Genomic DNA, 7,831 nt, shown 5'->3' on the forward strand with positions numbered 1-7,831 from the left:
GCCCGTCAATCTGGCGCAATGCCAATAAAGCTATATTTCATTATATGACTCCGACACTAAAATAAAATTAAATTAAATTTTATCTTTATAGGTAGTAGGTAGGTATAAATGAACTTTTAGTACGTACCTATTGATGTTTAAACAAAAAATACAATTATTATTAATAGTGAAAGGAGTTTTACCTACCATTAAAACTCTTATTATTCTTGTTGACTCTGAAGTCCCTAGATATGTTGATCGTATTTTTTGCCTTGTGTTCTTCTGCGCTGGCCCTTTCTTACCCCTTTTTCTGCTCGATTATTTACCTCTCTGGTTGCTCATCTTGTTTTACCGGCTGGCAGGACTGACGCTTCTATCGTAGCGTGCTTTGTCTTTGGTTATTCAATTTGATATGTCTCAAGGAAACCAGGTAGGTGTTCTCTGGACTTCAGAGTCAACAAGAATAATAAGAGTTTTAATGGTAGGTAAAACTCTTTTCATTATTCGCTATTGACTCTGAAGTCCCTTGAGATATCTGTTTGTTATCACCTGGTAAAGCAAGATAGATCCTGCAAGATAAGGTGGATGAACCTAACATGAGAATTAGGTATAACATCTCCTTGCTTGCTCAGTGCACCGGGCTGAATAGAGAGTTCAACATATTTTGTTCCGCCGCTGTAGAAGTCCGTGTATCTATCGGTCTCTGGTAAAATGTCTTAAAAGTAGCTTCTTGGCACCAATTACCTCTCTGCAGGATGTCATCTATTTAGAGAGGCGACTGCTGATCGAGTACTGCCTGGTGATTCCTGTACCCCTGCATCAGCGAGTACTGACTTCCCCCAATTTCCAATGACTGCTCGAGTCGCAGGTTTTGGGGGGCCTCTTGACGAGATAAATAATGCCGGAATATTACCACCCTCTTCTCTTCTCTCATTGGAAACGCAGATAAGTTTTCGTAGCCAAAATACTGGATCGATGTTTTGGCAACTGGAAGCGCTTAATTTCCATCCAGATTGGCGGTGCCTTGATGTGTCCGTCTTGGAACCAAACACTGGGCATAGAATTATATGGTCGCCATTTTCGACTAGGCCATTATCCGCTACACTGAGTAGGGTAAGGTCATGAACCCGTCGTCCCGATGCGAGTAATAATAGTACCTATAGCTGTTCTGCGTGAAACTTCATATAGGTTGTATACTAGTGGTGTTGTTTTCTTGAGGTAGTTTACGATTATTCTAGGATCCCAAATCGGTGGTTTTGTAGGTCTAGTCTTGCGGGTGGATATGGCTTTTAACATATGACGCACTACTATGTTACTGCTGATGTCTTTACTGATCATAGGTTTGCAAAAGGTAGCTATGGCTGACTTATGTACAAGAATAGTGTTATATGAAAGACCTTCCTTATTGTATAAGTGACCCAGGTATCTAGCCACTTCAATCGGCTCGGGGGTATTATAGCTTATCGTGTTGGCCATGCACCATGTCTTCCATTTGTCCCATGCAGGTCTATAAGTCTTCAAAGTGGATGGTCGCCAGCCGGAAGTGAGAAGTGATCTGTCTTCTACCGACCAGCTAGAAACTAACTCTGCCCACCCAAAATTATCCATAACTGGAGTGATAGGTCCCGGACTTGTGGAGGTGGATGGTTTGTCACCGTATCCACTAGAAATGACTCCAAGTGCGGGATCGGGTAGGGGGGTTCCAGTGATCTCTGCTGTATGTATGCGCTCCAAAAACACTTCTTCCACCATGGGGCCACTAGTAAATATTTTCCCCTTGCCATGTTCAGGTGTGCCAATACTTGTGGAATTAGATTCGGTGGCGGGAATATCCAGGCTAGTTTGAAGTCCCACTGTCGACTGAAGGCATCGTGGAACAGTGCAAGGGCATCGTTCGGATTTCGTGAGACATACGTTACGACAACATGGGCTGTGTTGGATGCGAACAGGTCTTCGTCTGGGAGTCCCCAACTTTGAAATAGGGGAGCTGTAGCCGCCATAATTAGGTGCCATTCTGGGATAATTTTGCTGCGTGAGAGATGGTCTGCCACGCAGTTGTATTTTCCAGGAAGGTATTGTGCAGTCAATGATATACTGGCCTGGTTGGCGATTTCCAGGATCTGTCGGCAAAGACTTAGTAGGGTTGCGGACTTTGTGCCCCCCTCGTTGTTGATGTAGGCCACCACTGTTTTGTTGTCGGTTTGTAGGAGTAATTCTAATCCCCTGAGCGTTTGCTCCCGGAGTTGTATGGCTGAGAGTACTGCATACAGCTCTTTTCGGTTGGAGTGCCACGTGGATTGGCGTTTTGTCCATGTACCTGATAGGTGGCACTCGTCTTACTGCGCTCCCCAGCCTGAATCGGCTGAGCTGTGGTGAGGGGCTGAGGAGCCCACCGCTCGAATCCACCACATGATGTCCTCTCGAGCTTGTGGTGGAATCGATGTTGATTTGTGAGGGTGGCTCCTTGATAATTGAGCGCTCGTACGTTGTAGACGTCGGCAATGCAACCTCCCCTGTGGAGTGACAAAGGTTGCAAAGTTGAGTCGCCCGAGGAGGCGTTGGGCCTGCCTGAGCGACCAACTGCCTTTTTGGATCTGCAATTGCAGGTGGTGACGAAGTGATGTGCACTTCTCTGTTGATAGATATTTACGATTATTGTGAGTATCCCACGTGATACCCAATCTTTGCTCAAATGTTGGCTTGGAATCAGACAAGATTTTTTCTTGTTGATTATCCAGCCTAGCGCCTGCATGAAATCTATCATATAAGTCAGTTGCGACAGAAGAATCTCTCTGGACTGATTTGCCATCAGAAAGTCGTTTAAGTAAGTGACGATTCTCATACCCTTTCCCCGGAGGTGTTCGGCCACCCAGTTTGTTAATGAGACAAACAGTCTTGGTTGTGCCGACAGTCCGAACGGAAGGCACGTGAATTGAAGGAGTTCTCCTTGGTAAGCTAGCCGAAGAAATCGGCGATGTTGTATAGCTATAGGTACATGTAGGTACGCTTGGCTTAGGTCTATTTTTACTAACCAGTCTTCCCTTTGCAGGAATGTTGGGACCTTGAAATGGTGGAACAGTTTGAACGGCCTTGGTTGTAGGAAATCGTTTAGGCGTTTTAGGTTGAAGACGGGTCGTTGACTGCCGTCTTGCTTCTGACATATCTGGGGGGTGTCGGGTAGCTCAGGTGGTAGTTTTATCACCCCTCGATAGTACAAAATTAAAATTATTATTCTTTAGTAACTGGTTATTTCTAGTCGTTCTCGTTGATTATGTATATCGGAGTGTGTAACACAGTTTTATTTTATTTCCAGTAATAAAACACTCAGAACTTTTCGAATTATTGTTTATTCAGAACACAATTAACTCCTACGCAGTGGCGCACCCAGGGGAGGGGGCAAAGGGCCTTGGCCCCCCCAAAAACATTGAAATTGAAAGCCAATAGATTAGACAAATAAAAACACGGCAAAAAATGATTTGAAATTCTCCAGCACCCTCTAGAAAAATTTCTTAGATTTTAATTTCTAACACAAAAAATTCGAAACAATAATGTCGGGTTTTTTTAGAAACTCAATCTCTAATGGAAATGTCAAAAAATTCTCGGTGTCCACCCGAATTCCGGAGTGGTGTACACCGAGTGCAATAGACAAAAGTCCGATAAACGAGAAATTAGGCTGTGTTCTGTTGGGTAGGTGTACCTATAAGTTAAATGCAATAATACTTTTTTTTCCATTTTCAATTAATATTTTGGAACTTCACTATTAAAAAACGCAAAATCGACGATAAAAATTCGGCGAAAAGTACGACTACACCCACCACCATGGGCTGACAGGGCTACAGCCTGGGGGCCCGGGCTTAAGAGGGCCCGGCGTGGCGGCTCGTCTAATTGTGAGATAAACACACACCAGAAATTTGTTATATTATAAAAAAAAATCGCATGTGGCGCTATACTACTACATCAAAATTAACATAAAAATTATGAAGTATGATGAAAATATGATATACGTAACTACATGATAATAATTCACGTGTATCATTTTATATTACAATTATTTTTAGTGTTTCTACAAAAATAAAAATGGTTATTTATCCATTATCGAAGGGTCAAATGCTACTTGGCTACCACAAGAGGGGGTCGCGACCAGTGGTTCATAGTATGATAACGATCGATAATATGATATGAGGTCCGACAAATCAATAATTCAAGGGAATTATTTAACAATATAGATAAATCCACGGAATACGATTTGGGAACACTACTGTAGAACATCATATTCCCCTTAACCCTGGTGATAGGTAACGGGGCCCGCCAAACATTCATGATGTCGGGGCCATGCCCACCACAGTCGGTGGTGGTGTAAATTAAAAAAAAAACATTTTTTTCGGTGGAATTCAGCATAAATATTGTGGCTCTAGACCAGTGGTTCTTAACCGGTGCACTGCTGGCTTGTTGCAAGTGCACCGCGAAAATAATGATAAAAGCAGAAAAATCCGCGAAATAGCGAAAACCGAAAAAGTCCTTCGTGAAATTATGAAAGCCGATGAAAGATCTAATGTGATTTCGATGTTGCCGAATCGATCGCACGCATCTACCGTTGGCCTCACAGGTTTTCGTTTCATAAATAAAAACAAAATAGTGGATCAATATCTATGCTGCAAAGAACTCACCGAGCGTACGACATGACAAGATGTTTTTGATTCTATTTCTTCATATTAATTAGAAAAATCTAAAATATCATGGAGGAATTTGTAGGGATGGTGCTCCGTCAATGTTAGGCTCATTTAAAGGATTTGTTACCCTCGCAAAGACAAGAAACCCTAACATTATATCTACGCACAGTTTTATTTACACAGGGAATCTATAGTTTCGAAAACATTACCGCAGTGCTAAAACCTGTACTAGACCAATATGGTAAATTTCATCAAATCCAGACCTTTAAAAACAGGCATTTTTAAAAAAAACTTTTCATTTCTATGGAAACTAAGTACGAATGTTTGCTTTTTCACACTGAAATGAGGTGGTTACAGTGGCGCACCCAGGGGGGGGGCAAGGGGCCCTGACACCCCCCAAACATGAAAATTATCAGAATGATTTTAGCCATTGAAATTGAAAGCCAATAAACCTTCGGGCTTAGACAAATAAAAACACTGGCAAAAAAATGATTTGTAATTCTCCAGCATCCTTTTTAGAACAATTTCTTAGATTTTAATTTTTAACACAAAAATTTCGAAACACTTGTGTCAGGTGATTTTAGAAACCCAATCCCTAATGGAACTGTCAAAAAATTCTCGGTGTCCACCCGAATTCCGGAGTGGTGTAGGTCATGGCTGGGGAGGGCTGACAGGGCTCTAGAATGGTGGCCCGGGCTGTGGGGGGGCCGGCGTGTCGGGTTGACCAGATAAGTGAGATAAACACACATCATAAATTAGCTTTAATAGTAAAAAAATCGCCTGCGGCGCTATTATACTTCATGGCCATGAACATTTTCAATTACTTATATAATTGTGCAATATATTTTTTTATTATTATGTGTCGATACTCGACAGCTCCATTATTAAAGTGGATGTATTAAAAATCGCCAATAATTCACTGTATAAGTACCCTTAATTTGAACTAAAACACAATTTGAAAAACGTTAATGTAGTGTTTCACACTGCCTTTAATCTTAGCGGTAGGTAGGGGGCCCGCCAAATATCCTAGCCTGAGGGCCCGTTTCAGGATGTGGGGACCATGGTGTAGGTACACCGAGTGCAATAGACAACGAGAAATTAGGCTGTCAAGAAGAAAAAGAGCCTATGGGACTAATTTACATTCTCCTCCTTGGGCCCCCCCGATATTAAATCCAGGGTGCGCCACTGCTCCTACGTATAATATTGTGATTCGGACGGGAGGCGACACACAGCTAACGACACTATAAAATTATCTCGCGGCACGTATGCAAGATGGCTACGTTCCATTTATCTTATTTTTCCCGGAGACAACATACGGTACGCGGTGTCCCTTCGAATCGGCAATTTACAACTAGTTGTTACACCTCGGGACCTGGTGGCTAGCTTGGGATGTTGGTGGGACTCGGGATTCACAAAAATTAATAACTAAATTGGTATTTTTCTCGAATTTTACGCGTCACTCCGAGTTGTGAAGGCCGGATCATAAGTAATTTTTGATGTTTTAAGAAATGTCTGTCACATTTTTCAATAACTGGCTCATGAAATAGTGTACTTTATTACGATTTATTGAATATTTTTATATGCCAGGACTCTGAAATCGTATTGAATTACGAAATTCGAATTAAAGGCGGCCGGATGTCAACCGTTTCTTTTTGGGACCATAGACTCACTAGCAGTGTTGCCATCCTCCCCTCACATACTCCTTATTATTAATTAAATACAATAATTCTTACGTGCTAAGTACAAGTTGAATATTTTTGACAGTTAATCAAGGAATAATAGACGTACGTACGCCCATTGTTGACTAGGGGGTCAGGTGACATGGTTATACCTAATAATTAATTTTGATATATTGAATATTTGATCTCCGGCGATTGTCGCGTTTGGAAATCCTTCTGGAATTGCACGGAAGACATTATTAGAGGGGAGAATATTTCTTTATAAACGGAATACGGGTTCCCGTTATTATTTTTAATAATGGTGGTGGTGCACCCTTGGCCTGCCAGATTTCCTGGAAATGCTGGAGGCGTCCCCCTTTGAACGTGGTGAGGGAGACCCGGTCACCTGCGTCTAGGGTAAGTGCCCCTCGCACCACCTCGGTTATCTCTCGGAAAACCTCGGTTGGATGGGCGTGGGCATCTCGGCAAGCCACCCCTAACCTGGTGTGGTATCCTCCTCGTGTATCCCTGCCTCCGAAAGGTGTCCTTGTGTCCACCTGACGAAGTGCTAGGTTGACTCTCCCTGCCCTGGTCAACCACTTTGGTGGTCTGATCGAAGACCTTCTCACGACCCCCACCTCTTTCTAGGAATACCGCCAGTTTATCTTTATTGAAGATATGTTCGGCGCTAGGTGGGATCTTGTTAAGAGCCTCTCGGGTGAAGGTGTCTCTTATACCGGAGAGGATTTTCTTCCGCCTCATCTGAACTTACTCTGCCCGTTTTCCACAAAGGATTCGGGTGACGTCCTCAGACACTTTGTTGAGTGCTGAAGAGGGCCCGAACTCCTTTACGACCGTCTCAAAAAGAGCCGTACCGATGGTGTGGTCGCTGACAGAGTCGACCACTCGCTGTAACGCGTCCCGAATACACTCTTTTTGAGCGAGCATCGCATTTTGGAGGCCGGCGATCGTACGCTTCATTAGATGAATCGTTTGCTTTTTGAAATGTTTGATGATCGTAGGGGCGTAACTCATCGTTGAGTCCCAACTCAACGAAAGACGGGGCCGCCAAATATTGTTTTTGGGTTTCAGCGTAGCGAACCTCCGCCCAATTATCTGTGTCGAACAGTTGGAGCCTGGTAAGTTCCGTTACCCGAGCTTTGTCTGGCGTCGGAAAAGCAGGCTCCTGAACTACGACACTAAATACAGGCAACGGAATCCTGTTGGGTTTTTCCGCTGTTTCAGGCCTTGCGGGTGGCCGTAAAAAACTTACCGGAGAGACGATGTTTACCGTCGGCCTCTGCGGAGTAGCCACCACTGCAGGCAGACCTGTTGGGTCAAGATTGAAAAAATCTATGATACCTTGTTATCCAGTGATCTTACTGTTGCCCTTAGCTCACCCACTGGATCGTCCAACAGCAATTCCGACTCATTCGAGTCGGTCTCCATCGCTAGTCCCTCCGCGACGTTGCTGGCTTCATTACGCTCCATTATTGCACAAATTTCACAATTTAACTGCACTTT

This window comes from Rhyacophila brunnea, unplaced genomic scaffold (genome assembly GCF_057557595.1).
Source record: "Rhyacophila brunnea isolate RB1 unplaced genomic scaffold, BYU_Rbru_1.0 scaffold_14, whole genome shotgun sequence".
NCBI classification, from domain to species: Eukaryota; Metazoa; Arthropoda; class Insecta; order Trichoptera; family Rhyacophilidae; genus Rhyacophila; species Rhyacophila brunnea.